A 14890-nucleotide genomic window follows, 5' to 3' on the forward strand; every position below is an offset into this window, starting at 1 on the left:
GCCATTGGCTTCCAAATGGCTTGTGACTGACATGGTGCAGTGAGCAGACCCTTCTATGTAAAGGCATCTTGTTATATGGAGAGGTTTCAGGGCAATGTTCAGAATCAGGTTGCTATGGTCAAGGGGGCAAGCTCTGTGGGATAGAAGCCTGGCTGGTGCATTCTCCTAGGACCTTGACCCACCACACGTGACAGAACTCCCTCCAGCACTGTGTCCCAGTTGAACTCCTTGTATTTCCTGAAGCAAATTCCAAACTCCCAGTGCAGCAGCAAGAAACACCAGGAAAAGTGGAGGATGACCAAATGGCTTCACAGTCCACACAGGGAGACACTTAGACCCCAGTGGCCACAGTTTACCTGCAAAGAGAGAATTCAGCACTTCTGCCTCATGTTCATTGGAAAATCAGAAACCATGTCCTCCAGGTCACATAGATGCAGACCTGGTTTGATGGTCTCACTACAAAGGAAGCTAAAGCTCCTGACAACAACATATATTTCAAGTGCCCAACCTCAGAAGCAGTTTCTCACAAAGTCTTTAGGCCAGCAGAGCTCCACGTTTGTGGAGTGTTTACCCTGTCCCTTACTCATGGAAACTAGTCTACCACCTCCAAGGTTGTGAACTCCTGAGCATTTTCCATTCCACATATGTATTCACAGCATTTCTAACTCTTCTCCTCAAATTGTGTCTTACTTATTGTGAAGGTAATCTCAAGGCAATGTTCTGGATGAGAGTGGGAAGATTTTTTTGTAGCACATATTGGCCTACACATTGGATTCATTTTCCTATTTTCCGTTCGAAATACTGAATCCCTGACACTAACCCATACCCTACTAGATTGTGACTACGAATACTAATATGATGGAGAAAAATAACTCAAACAGAATAGAAATACAGGCAGTTCAGAGCAGGCCTGGTGTATAGTTGGACTGGCCTTTGGCATTATAAAGGGTAGGTGTTATAAATCTAGTCCAATTTAATAGAAATAGTTCTCCATGTGCTTTGAATGTTAACAAATATGTGAATTCTGTCTCCCTTTCTCTGTAGCCTATTCAGCAACATGCATTTTCACATGCACATAGAGAATCCCACCTCCTATCCCACGTCCATTCTTGTGAGGTGGCTGACTTGGCAGATACAAACTGTGAGAAGAGATCACTCCTCCTAAACGCTGTTGGAACTGAGAATTCAACCTCCAGGTGAGCTTCCCACTTGAACAACATGGTACATAAATACATGTTCAGTAAAATAAATATTTTTGGATCTGTGGATGATAAATATTTCATGATGAATTTCGATTGGCATATATATTTCTACTCTTTAATGTCTGTGTTTGTGTGTGTGTGTTTTTTGTGTGTATATATATATATATATATATATATATGTATATATATATATATATATATATATATATACACACACACACACACATACACACACTGTCCAGATTTTTCAAAATATGAAATGTATGTGTCATATTATATACTCCCTAAATTCATTCATGTTCATATATGTGGATTTATAATCAACTTTTCACAAGATTATTCTCAGAAATAGTCATACACCTGCAATACATATTTGTTTCCTAGTGCTGAAATCCTAATATTTCTACAGTAACTGACCCAGTTTAACATGAATGCAAGTAGATTCCTATGGGACATGATGTGTATTTTGACGTTCATTTTTATTCAACACTGGTACATTACTATTTCTTCAGTTGATTCACATCACAGGATATGTATTTCATCCTCAAGTTCACAAATTTCCAGGCATTTATTTCCCTTTCAATCACTTCCTGCTTCAGAACACATGTATTCCTCCACGTTTCTTGACTGGTCTTTTCATGAGACTTCTTTCCAAACACATTCTTTTCCATTTCCATAATCCCTTGTGAAGCAAAACTCACACCCCCTTCATGGTGAACCATAACCCCAATATCACCATTAGATGTATAACTGGTTAGAATGAATGGTTGTGTATCAATATTAGATTTCCTATATATTTTCAGATATCAATGCAATCCATTATTTAAATTGGAACCTGTTATAATATTTATTCACAGTATGGTCTATTCATGCATTATCTCTATATTCATAGACCCAGGGTACACCTATTTGTACCCCCAAAGGCTAATTTATATGTCTTCAACATATTACTCCCAGAAATGGTGGAAGAAACACTCATGTCACCTGATCTACATATACATTTTATCACAGTGATATTCTGGACACAAAATGCAAAGGTCACACTTATGATTGCACCAAAGCCTCATTGGAAAGTGAGCATGGATTAATAAAAACATCCTTGTCCAGGTTGCCTAATGCTCTCAAATGTCAATGCTATTGGTGACTACACATTTGTTTCTTCCTAAGATGATATATTCAACCTCAACCCCGTTGAAAATGTCTAATCCACTCACTCACTTTATATTTTGCCTGATTTCCTCATGTCTCTATTGATATCTGCTTTCCTACATATGTTCCCCAGTTCATCATTGTGACTGACACTTCACATGTGCTGCCGTTTACATTCACTCTCTAACCGACACCCTATTGCTAAAGAACTTTTGGTCCAAATTGCATACTCACTCTTCTTCCAAAACTTACCAACTATCTTCCTAATCCTACCTACTATCCCTTTTTGACTGGATGTTCTTTTCTACATTCAATCATCCAAGGTACAAGGTCCTATGCCATTGTATATCGATTTATCTGAGACATCTGTGCAGAAAGTCATTCAAAGCTAAGTATCCCAATCAAGGGCCCAATGCCCTTCTGGCCTTCAAATCTTACTTGGATTTCTGTTTTCATACATATATTTCACCTATATATTATTATAAATATTGCAGGTTCCCAATACCATTCTTCATCCAGCAGAGTGATTCCTAAGCCACATCAAACAGGTTCTTAACCCTAACCATACACTGTTCCCTCAATCTAACTTTACAGAAGAGCAGGGACAGAGTGGGTCTTACAATACAGGAATGTGGGGGATCTTCCACCTGCTGAGAAACTCAAAGGCCCATGCAGAAATGATCCCTGGAGAAGATGTAGGCAGCTATGAAGGACCTGAGAGAGCAGAAGTCATCTTCCATGGCAAACAACCTGGTCAGGATGAAGGGATGTGTCTGAATGAGCCTCTCTCTTCTTAATGTAGACAAGATGGACCAAAGCAGGCCTGTGTGGAGAGCTGTTCCTTGGTGCCTATGGTTGATATTCCATTCTAACTTGTGAAAGTGTCACAGGAAGGAGGGGCAGCCTCCATCTCATGGGAGCCTTGGAAGCAACTGTTAGGACACAGTGGTTGCCAAGGCAGTGACCTCATTCAGTTCCTGAAGGAAGTGACCTCACCTCACTTCCTTGGTGATGGAACTCTCTGAACTTGGGATCCAGGAAGCCAGGCACCCAGAGCCAGTCCCAGTCCCAGTCCCAGTGGGCTCACTTGTTTGGATTTACCAAGGACAGAGTCAGTCTTTCTTGGTACCCACTGAGGTGAGGATTGCCAAATGCCAGGAAAGCTCTGCAGAGGGGCCTTTCCTGAGAAAGCAGGTAGTGGCTCACCGCTGGCTCCTGACAACTTCACAGAGTTGGCCAAGGAGGCCAGATGTGAGACAGGACAGGCCCTTTCGGGGGAACATAGTATGGCCCACCAGTCAGACGACACTCCGGGCAGTCACAGACCAACTTGGAAGGAGGTGCCTTTGTGGGTGTGGGTGTGAGTTTGTGGTTTTGTCTCATGTTCTGAGAATAGGTAGGAAAGGCGGTTTGTTTGGTTTGGAGTGGACTGTTTCTAGTAAGGCTTTTGACAAGGCGAGTGTTTCTATGTTTGTGTATCCCACTGTGTCCCTGGTTGTAGACATTAGAAAAGAGAATGCATCAATGGATGTGTCCTGTCTAGTAGAAAGCTTCCCAGCATTCATCCTGCCCAATTGATGAATGGACTGCGGCTTGCCTTATGGATGGGCAACACCTACTATCTTCCTAAGTTCCTGTTTTCTTCCTGAATTCTGGCCACTCTCCAGAACAGGCTCATGGTTTTGTGTCCAAGATATGTACCACCTCCAAGCTCGGTGACATGGCCATGTACTGGATAGTTGAAAGGAATGGTGAGCATCTCAGAAAACTCAGATATCAGTGTGACCAGTAAAGTCTCCCTGGAGAACCCCTGCTTTGGGCCTTTGGCTTACCTATTGTTCTGTTGCCCTGAATGTCAGGAAGGCCTTTGCCTCAGGGCACCCCTTTGTGAAGCCTGAAGAAAACAGTTTTCAAATGGAAATGAATGGGCATCACCTATGGCTCTTTGCTTAATTGCTTTGCAAAGGGATGTGTCTGAATCAGCCTCTTGGCCCTGTGTGAGGCTGTGGCTTAGATAGTCAGCACCTCATGGATCCAAAGAAAGATCCCATGTGTGCATCCAAAGCCAAATTGGCACAAAAGCAGTCATCCTGGATGAGGTCTCTCGCCTTCCTCTGTAAGGTTCCTGACCTCCATCAAGTGAGAATAGGGATCCTTTGTGTCAAATGAGTCCTTCAAAGCCATGCAGAGGCTAGCCCATAGGTGCTTGGGTTTTCTCATGACTCCAGTTCACACAAAGAATCTATACCCGGCAGTCAGTAGGCCTCCAATTGGAGAAGTAGAGCAGTATTAAAGGCAGGCCTATTTGATCACTCCAGGTTCACAGGAAGGGTGTCCAGTCCACCCTGACATTAGGCAAATGAGAGGCAAGGGAGCTTATTGTGGACACTGTCTTGGGCTGTGCCCCTCATGGAAACCTCCAGCCAGAGGTTATGATGAGTGTCTATATGGAAGAAGATGAGGGCCATGTGGCAGTGTTTTGGTTTGAATTGTGGTGTGGCAGTGGGAAGAGATGACTGGGTCCACCTGGGCTTGAACTCTGGTGTGATTCCCCTTGGAGACTGAGTTCTGGAACTGACCTCAGAGAAGTATTGCCGTGAATTGTGTCGGGATGTTAGGAGGCCACGCATGAGAGTCGCCCTTGGAAACTGAGATCTAGGCCCAGGCTGGCTTTCCACAGAGCACTGGGAATCTCAGCCCGGATATCACATGATTTTATTCTTAAAGACCTGGCAGCCATCGTGGAGAGTCCAAACACACGTGGACCTCACATTGTAGACCTCAATGGGCCTGGCTTCCTGTGACCTTTTGGCCACTCTTTGGGAAGCCCTGTTTGTGAGAGTTCCCCAGAGCTTTCGTTGAAATGAGCTTCCTCACCATTTAATGGTTCCTGAAGGAATGGAAACCCACAGTGCCTCCAACTTCATCCTTTAAAAATGGCTAGCTAGATAAATACCATGACATTTTTGAAATTCCCATGACCAGGTGGCACTGGAGAACCTTTGGATGTCCTGTTGCTGATCATGAGTGGACCAGACAGTGCCTTGATTGACTGGGTTTCATGAAAATGGTGTAAAACAGAGATGCCAGTAAGTTGGGGCCTGCTGAGTAGTGGGCCTAGAGCAGTGGTGTGCAGGTGTGTGATAAAACATCTGTGGTGGGGCCATGTGGATCTGCCATTGGCTTCCAAATGGCTTGTGACTGACATGGTGCAGTGAGCAGACCCTTCTATGTAAAGGCATCTTGTTATATGGAGAGGTTTCAGGGCAATGTTCAGAATCAGGTTGCTATGGTCAAGGGGGCAAGCTCTGTGGGATAGAAGCCTGGCTGGTGCATTCTCCTAGGACCTTGACCCACCACACGTGACAGAACTCCCTCCAGCACTGTGTCCCAGTTGAACTCCTTGTATTTCCTGAAGCAAATTCCAAACTCCCAGTGCAGCAGCAAGAAACACCAGGAAAAGTGGAGGATGACCAAATGGCTTCACAGTCCACACAGGGAGACACTTAGACCCCAGTGGCCACAGTTTACCTGCAAAGAGAGAATTCAGCACTTCTGCCTCATGTTCATTGGAAAATCAGAAACCATGTCCTCCAGGTCACATAGATGCAGACCTGGTTTGATGGTCTCACTACAAAGGAAGCTAAAGCTCCTGACAACAACATATATTTCAAGTGCCCAACCTCAGAAGCAGTTTCTCACAAAGTCTTTAGGCCAGCAGAGCTCCACGTTTGTGGAGTGTTTACCCTGTCCCTTACTCATGGAAACTAGTCTACCACCTCCAAGGTTGTGAACTCCTGAGCATTTTCCATTCCACATATGTATTCACAGCATTTCTAACTCTTCTCCTCAAATTGTGTCTTACTTATTGTGAAGGTAATCTCAAGGCAATGTTCTGGATGAGAGTGGGAAGATTTTTTTGTAGCACATATTGGCCTACACATTGGATTCATTTTCCTACTTTCCGTTCAAAATACTGAATCCCTGACACTAACCCATACCCTACTAGATTGTGACTACGAATACTAATATGATGGAGAAAAATAACTCAAACAGAATAGAAATACAGGCAGTTCAGAGCAGGCCTGGTGTATAGTTGGACTGGCCTTTGGCATTATAAAGGGTAGGTGTTATAAATCTAGTCCAATTTAATAGAAATAGTTCTCCATGTGTTTTGAATGATAACATATATGTGAATTCCTGTCTCCCTTTCTCTGTAGCCTATTCAGCAACATGCATTTTCACATGCACATAGAGAATCCTACCTCCTATCCCACGTCCATTCTTGTGAGGTGGCTGACTTGGCAGATACAAACTGTGAGAAGAGATCACTCTTCCTAAACGCTGTTGGAACTGAGAATTCAACCTCCAGGTGAGCTTCCCACTTGAACAACATGGTACATAAATACATGTTCAGTAAAATAAATATTTTTGGATCTGTGGATGATAAATATTTCATGATGAATTTCGATCGGCATATATATTTCTACTCTTTAATGTCTGTGTTTGTGTGTGTGTGTTTTTTTTTGTGTATATATATATATATATATATATATATATATATATATATATATACACACACACATACACACACTCTCCAGATTTTTCAAAATATGAAATGTATGTGTCATATTATATACTCCCTAAATTCATTCATGTTCATATATGTGGATTTATAATCAACTTTTCACAAGATTATTCTCAGAAATAGTCATCCACCTGCAATACATATTTGTTTCCTAGTGCTGAAATCCTAATATTTCTACAGTAACTGACCCAGTTTAACATGAATGCAAGTAGATTCCTATGGGACATGATGTGTATTTTGACGTTCATTTTTATTCAACACTGGTACATTACTATTTCTTCAGTTGATTCACATCACAGGATATGTATTTCATCCTCAAGTTCACAAATTTCCAGGCATTTATTTCCCTTTCAATCACTTCCTGCTTCAGAACACATGTATTCCTCCACGTTTCTTGACTGGTCTTTTCATGAGACTTCTTTCCAAACACATTCTTTTCCATTTCCATAATCCCTTGTGAAGCAAAACTCACACCCCCTTCATGGTGAACCATAACCCCAATATCACCATTAGATGTATAACTGGTTAGAATGAATGGTTGTGTATCAATATTAGATTTCCTATATATTTTCAGATATCAATGCAATCCATTATTTAAATTGGAACCTGTTATAATATTTATTCACAGTATGGTCTATTCATGCATTATCTCTATATTCATAGACCCAGGGTACACCTATTTGTACCCCCAAAGGCTAATTTATTTGTCTTCAACATATTACTCCCAGAAATGGTGGAAGAAACACTCATGTCACCTGATCTACATATACATTTTATCACAGTGATATTCTGGACACAAAATGCAAAGGTCACACTTATGATTGCACCAAAGCCTCATTGGAAAGTGAGCATGGATTACTAAAAACATCCTTGTCCAGGTTGCCTAATGCTCTCAAATGTCAATGCTATTGGTGACTACACATTTGTTTCTTCCTAAGATGATATATTCAACCTCAACCCCGTTGAAAATGTCTAATCCACTCACTCACTTCATATTTTGCCTGATTTCCTCATGTCTCTATTGATATCTGCTTTCCTACATATGTTCCCCAGTTCATCATTGTGACTGACTCTTCACATGTGCTGACGTTTACATTCACTCTCTAACCGACACCCTATTGCTAAAGAACTTTTGGTGCAAATTGCATACTCACTCTTCTTCCAAAACTTACCAACTATCTTCCTAATCCTACCTACTATCCCTTTTTGACTGGATGTTCTCTTCTACATTCAATCATCCAAGGTACAAGGTCCTATGCCATTGTATATCGATTTATCTGAGACATCTGTGCAGAAAGTCATTCAAAGCTAAGTATCCCAATCAAGGGCCCAATGCCCTTCTGGCCTTCAAATCTTACTTGGATTTCTGTTTTCATACATATATTTCACCTATATATTATTATAAATATCGCAGGTTCCCAATACCATTCTTCATCCAGCAGAGTGATTCCTAAGCCACATCAAACAGGTTCTTAACCCTAACCATACACTGTTCCCTCAATCTAACTTTACAGAAGAGCAGGGACAGAGTGGGTCTTACAATACAGGAATGTGGGGGATCTTCCACCTGCTGAGAACCTCAAAGGTCCATGCAGAAATGATCCCTGGAGAAGATGTAGGCAGCTATGAAGGACCTGAGAGAGCAGAAGTCATCTTCCATGGCAAACAACCTGGTCAGGATGAAGGGATGTGTCTGAATGAGCCTCTCTCTTCTTAATGTAGACAAGATGGACCAAAGCAGGCCTGTGTGGAGAGCTGTTCCTTGGTGCCTATGGTTGATATTCCATTCTAACTTGTGAAAGTGTCACAGGAAGGAGGGGCAGCCTCCATCTCATGGGAGCCTTGGAAGCAACTGTTAGGACACAGTGGTTGCCAAGGCAGTGACCTCATTCAGTTCCTGAAGGAAGTGACCTCACCTCACTTCCTTGGTGATGGAACTCTCTGAACTTGGGATCCAGGAAGCCAGGCACCCAGAGCCAGTCCCAGTCCCAGTCCCAGTGGGCTCACTTGTTTGGATTTACCAAGGACAGAGTCAGTCTTTCTTGGTACCCACTGAGGTGAGGATTGCCAAATGCCAGGAAAGCTCTGCAGAGGGGCCTTTCCTGAGAAAGCAGGTAGTGGCTCACCGCTGGCTCCTGAAAACTTCACAGAGTTGGCCAAGGAGGCCAGATGTGAGACAGGACAGGCCCTTTCGGGGGAACATAGTATGGCCCACCAGTCAGACGACACTCCGGGCAGTCACAGACCAACTTGGAAGGAGGTGCCTTTGTGGGTGTGGGTGTGAGTTTGTGGTTTTGTCTCATGTTCTGAGAATAGGTAGGAAAGGCGGTTTGTTTGGTTTGGAGTGGACTGTTTCTAGTAAGGCTTTTGACAAGGCGAGTGTTTCTATGTTTGTGTATCCCACTGTGTCCCTGGTTGTAGACATTAGAAAAGAGAAAGCATCAATGGATGTGTCCTGTCTAGTAGAAAGCTTCCCAGCATTCATCCTGCCCAATTGATGAATGGACTGTGGCTTGCCTTATGGATGGGCAACACCTACTATCTTCCTAAGTTCCTGTTTTCTTCCTGAATTCTGGCCACTCTCCAGAATAGGCTCATGGTTTTGTGTCCAAGATATGTACCACCTCCAAGCTCGGTGACATGGCCATGTACTGGATAGTTGAAAGGAATGGTGAGCATCTCAGAAAACTCAGATATCAGTGTGACCAGTAAAGTCTCCCTGGAGAACCCCTGCTTTGGGCCTTTGGCTTACCTATTGTTCTGTGGCCCTGAATGTCAGGAAGGCCTTTGCCTCAGGGCACCCCTTTGTGAAGCCTGAAGAAAACAGTTTTCAAATGGAAATGAATGGGCATCACCTATGGCTCTTTGCTTAATTGCTTTGCAAAGGGATGTGTCTGAATCAGCCTCTTGGCCCTGTGTCAGGCTGTGGCTTAGATACTCAGCACCTCATGGATCCAAAGAAAGATCCCATGTGTGCATCCAAAGCCAAATTGGCACAAAAGCAGTCATCCTGGATGAGGTCTCTCGCCTTCCTCTGTAAGGTTCCTGACCTCCATCAAGTGAGAATAGGGATCCTTTGTGTCAAATGAGTCCTTCAAAGCCATGCAGAGGCTAGCCCATAGGTGCTTGGGTTTTCTCATGACTCCAGTTCACACAAAGAATCTATACCCGGCAGTCAGTAGGCCTCCAATTGGAGAAGTAGAGCAGTATTAAAGGCAGGCCTATTTGATCACTCCAGGTTCACAGGAAGGGTGTCCAGTCCACCCTGACATTAGGCAAATGAGAGGCAAGGGAGCTTATTGTGGACACTGTCTTGGGCTGTGCCCCTCATGGAAACCTCCAGCCAGAGGTTATGATGAGTGTCTATATGGAAGAAGATGAGGGCCATGTGGCAGTGTTTTGGTTTGAATTGTGGTGTGGCAGTGGGAAGAGATGACTGGGTCCACCTGGGCTTGAACTCTGGTGTGATTCCCCTTGGAGACTGAGTTCTGGAACTGACCTCAGAGAAGTATTGCCGTGAATTGTGTCGGGATGTTAGGAGGCCACGCATGAGAGTCGCCCTTGGAAACTGAGATCTAGGCCCAGGCTGGCTTTCCACAGAGCACTGGGAATCTCAGCCCGGATATCACATGATTTTATTCTTAAAGACCTGGCAGCCATCGTGGAGAGTCCAAACACACGTGGACCTCACATTGTAGACCTCAATGGGCCTGGCTTCCTGTGACCTTTTGGCCACTCTTTGGGAAGCCCTGTTTGTGAGAGTTCCCCAGAGCTTTCGTTGAAATGAGCTTCCTCACCATTTAATGGTTCCTGAAGGAATGGAAACCCACAGTGCCTCCAACTTCATCCTTTAAAAATGGCTAGCTAGATAAATACCATGACATTTTTGAAATTCCCATGACCAGGTGGCACTGGAGAACCTTTGGATGTCCTGTTGCTGATCATGAGTGTACTAGACAGTACCTTGATTGACTGGGTTTCATGAAAATGGTGTAAAACAGAGATGCCAGTAAGTTGGGGCCTGCTGAGTAGTGGGCCTAGAGCAGTGGTGTGCAGGTGTGTGATAAAACATCTGTGGTGGGGCCATGTGGATCTGCCATTGGCTTCCAAATGGCTTGTGACTGACATGGTGCAGTGAGCAGACCCTTCTATGTAAAGGCATCTTGTTATATGGAGAGGTTTCAGGGCAATGTTCAGAATCAGGTTGCTATGGTCAAGGGGGCAAGCTCTGTGGGATAGAAGCCTGGCTGGTGCATTCTCCTAGGACCTTGACCCACCACACGTGAGAGAACTCCCTCCAGCACTGTGTCCCAGTTGAACTCCTTGTATTTCCTGAAGCAAATTCCAAACTCCCAGTGCAGCAGCAAGAAACACCAGGAAACGTGGAGGATGACCAAATGACTTCACAGTCCACACAGGGAGACACTTAGACCCCAGTGGCCACAGTTTACCTGCAAAGAGAGAATTCAGCACTTCTGCCTCATGTTCATTGGAAAATCAGAAACCATGTCCTCCAGGTCACATAGATGCAGACCTGGTTTGATAGTCTCACTACAAAGGAAGCTAAAGCTCCTGACAACAACATATATTTCAAGTGCCCAACCTCAGAAGCAGTTTCTCACAAAGTCTTTAGGCCAGCAGAGCTCCAGGTTTGTGGAGTGTTTACCCTGTCCCTTACTCATGGAAACTAGTCTACCACCTCCAAGGTTGTGAACTCCTGAGCATTTTCCATTCCACATATGTATTCACAGCATTTCTAACTCTTCTCCTCAAATTGTGTCTTACTTATTGTGAAGGTAATCTCAAGGCAATGTTCTGGATGAGAGTGGGAAGATTTTTTTGTAGCACATATTGGCCTACACATTGGATTCATTTTCCTATTTTCCGTTCGAAATACTGAATCCCTGACACTAACCCATACCCTACTAGATTGTGACTACGAATACTAATATGATGGAGAAAAATAACTCAAACAGAATAGAAATACAGGCAGTTCAGAGCAGGCCTGGTGTATAGTTGGACTGGCCTTTGGCATTATAAAGGGTAGGTGTTATAAATCTAGTCCAATTTAATAGAAATAGTTCTCCATGTGCTTTGAATGTTAACAAATATGTGAATTCTGTCTCCCTTTCTCTGTAGCCTATTCAGCAACATGCATTTTCACATGCACATAGAGAATCCTACCTCCTATCCCACGTCCATTCTTGTGAGGTGGCTGACTTGGCAGATACAAACTGTGAGAAGAGATCACTCCTCCTAAACGCTGTTGGAACTGAGAATTCAACCTCCAGGTGAGCTTCCCACTTGAACAACATGGTACATAAATACATGTTCAGTAAAATAAATATTTTTGGATCTGTGGATGATAAATATTTCATGATGAATTTCGATCGGCATATATATTTCTACTCTTTAATGTCTGTGTTTGTGTGTGTGTGTTTTTTGTGTGTATATATATATATATATATATATATATATATATATATATATATATATATATATATATATATACACACACACACATACACACACTCTCCAGATTTTTCAAAATATGAAATGTATGTGTCATATTATATACTCCCTAAATTCATTCATGTTCATATATGTGGATTTATAATCAACTTTTCACAAGATTATTCTCAGAAATAGTCATCCACCTGCAATACATATTTGTTTCCTAGTGCTGAAATCCTAATATTTCTACAGTAACTGACCCAGTTTAACATGAATGCAAGTAGATTCCTATGGGACATGATGTGTATTTTGACGTTCATTTTTATTCAACACTGGTACATTACTATTTCTTCAGTTGATTCACATCACAGGATATGTATTTCATCCTCAAGTTCACAAATTTCCAGGCATTTATTTCCCTTTCAATCACTTCCTGCTTCAGAACACATGTATTCCTCCACGTTTCTTGACTGGTCTTTTCATGAGACTTCTTTCCAAACACATTCTTTTCCATTTCCATAATCCCTTGTGAAGCAAAACTCACACCCCCTTCATGGTGAACCATAACCCCAATATCACCATTAGATGTATAACTGGTTAGAATGAATGGTTGTGTATCAATATTAGATTTCCTATATATTTTCAGATATCAATGCAATCCATTATTTAAATTGGAACCTGTTATAATATTTATTCACAGTATGGTCTATTCATGCATTATCTCTATATTCATAGACCCAGGGTACACCTATTTGTACCCCCAAAGGCTAATTTATTTGTCTTCAACATATTACTCCCAGAAATGGTGGAAGAAACACTCATGTCACCTGATCTACATATACATTTTATCACAGTGATATTCTGGACACAAAATGCAAAGGTCACACTTATGATTGCACCAAAGCCTCATTGGAAAGTGAGCATGGATTACTAAAAACATCCTTGTCCAGGTTGCCTAATGCTCTCAAATGTCAATGCTATTGGTGACTACACATTTGTTTCTTCCTAAGATGATATATTCAACCTCAACCCCGTTGAAAATGTCTAATCCACTCACTCACTTCATATTTTGCCTGATTTCCTCATGTCTCTATTGATATCTGCTTTCCTACATATGTTCCCCAGTTCATCATTGTGACTGACTCTTCACATGTGCTGACGTTTACATTCACTCTCTAACCGACACCCTATTGCTAAAGAACTTTTGGTGCAAATTGCATACTCACTCTTCTTCCAAAACTTACCAACTATCTTCCTAATCCTACCTACTATCCCTTTTTGACTGGATGTTCTCTTCTACATTCAATCATCCAAGGTACAAGGTCCTATGCCATTGTATATCGATTTATCTGAGACATCTGTGCAGAAAGTCATTCAAAGCTAAGTATCCCAATCAAGGGCCCAATGCCCTTCTGGCCTTCAAATCTTACTTGGATTTCTGTTTTCATACATATATTTCACCTATATATTATTATAAATATCGCAGGTTCCCAATACCATTCTTCATCCAGCAGAGTGATTCCTAAGCCACATCAAACAGGTTCTTAACCCTAACCATACACTGTTCCCTCAATCTAACTTTACAGAAGAGCAGGGACAGAGTGGGTCTTACAATACAGGAATGTGGGGGATCTTCCACCTGCTGAGAACCTCAAAGGCCCATGCAGAAATGATCCCTGGAGAAGATGTAGGCAGCTATGAAGGACCTGAGAGAGCAGAAGTCATCTTCCATGGCAAACAACCTGGTCAGGATGAAGGGATGTGTGTGAATGAGCCTCTCTCTTCTTAATGTAGACAAGATGGACCAAAGCAGGCCTGTGTGGAGAGCTGTTCCTTGGTGCCTATGGTTGATATTCCATTCTAACTTGTGAAAGTGTCACAGGAAGGAGGGGCAGCCTCCATCTCATGGGAGCCTTGGAAGCAACTGTTAGGACACAGTGGTTGCCAAGGCAGTGACCTCATTCAGTTCCTGAAGGAAGTGACCTCACCTCACTTCCTTGGTGATGGAACTCTCTGAACTTGGGATCCAGGAAGCCAGGCACCCAGAGCCAGTCCCAGTCCCAGTCCCAGTGGGCTCACTTGTTTGGATTTACCAAGGACAGAGTCAGTCTTTCTTGGTACCCACTGAGGTGAGGATTGCCAAATGCCAGGAAAGCTCTGCAGAGGGGCCTTTCCTGAGAAAGCAGGTAGTGGCTCACCGCTGGCTCCTGACAACTTCACAGAGTTGGCCAAGGAGGCCAGATGTGAGACAGGACAGGCCCTTTCGGGGGAACATAGTATGGCCCACCAGTCAGACGACACTCCGGGCAGTCACAGACCAACTTGGAAGGAGGTGCCTTTGTGGGTGTGGGTGTGAGTTTGTGGTTTTGTCTCATGTTCTGAGAATAGGTAGGAAAGGCGGTTTGTTTGGTTTGGAGTGGACTGTTTCTAGTAAGGCTTTTGACAAGGCGAGTGTTTCTATGTTTGTGTATCCCACTGTGTCCCTGGTTGTAGACAT

This window comes from Spermophilus citellus, assembly GCF_964194105.1.
Source record: "Spermophilus citellus genome assembly, chromosome: 12".
Classification (NCBI taxonomy): Eukaryota; Metazoa; Chordata; class Mammalia; order Rodentia; family Sciuridae; genus Spermophilus; species Spermophilus citellus.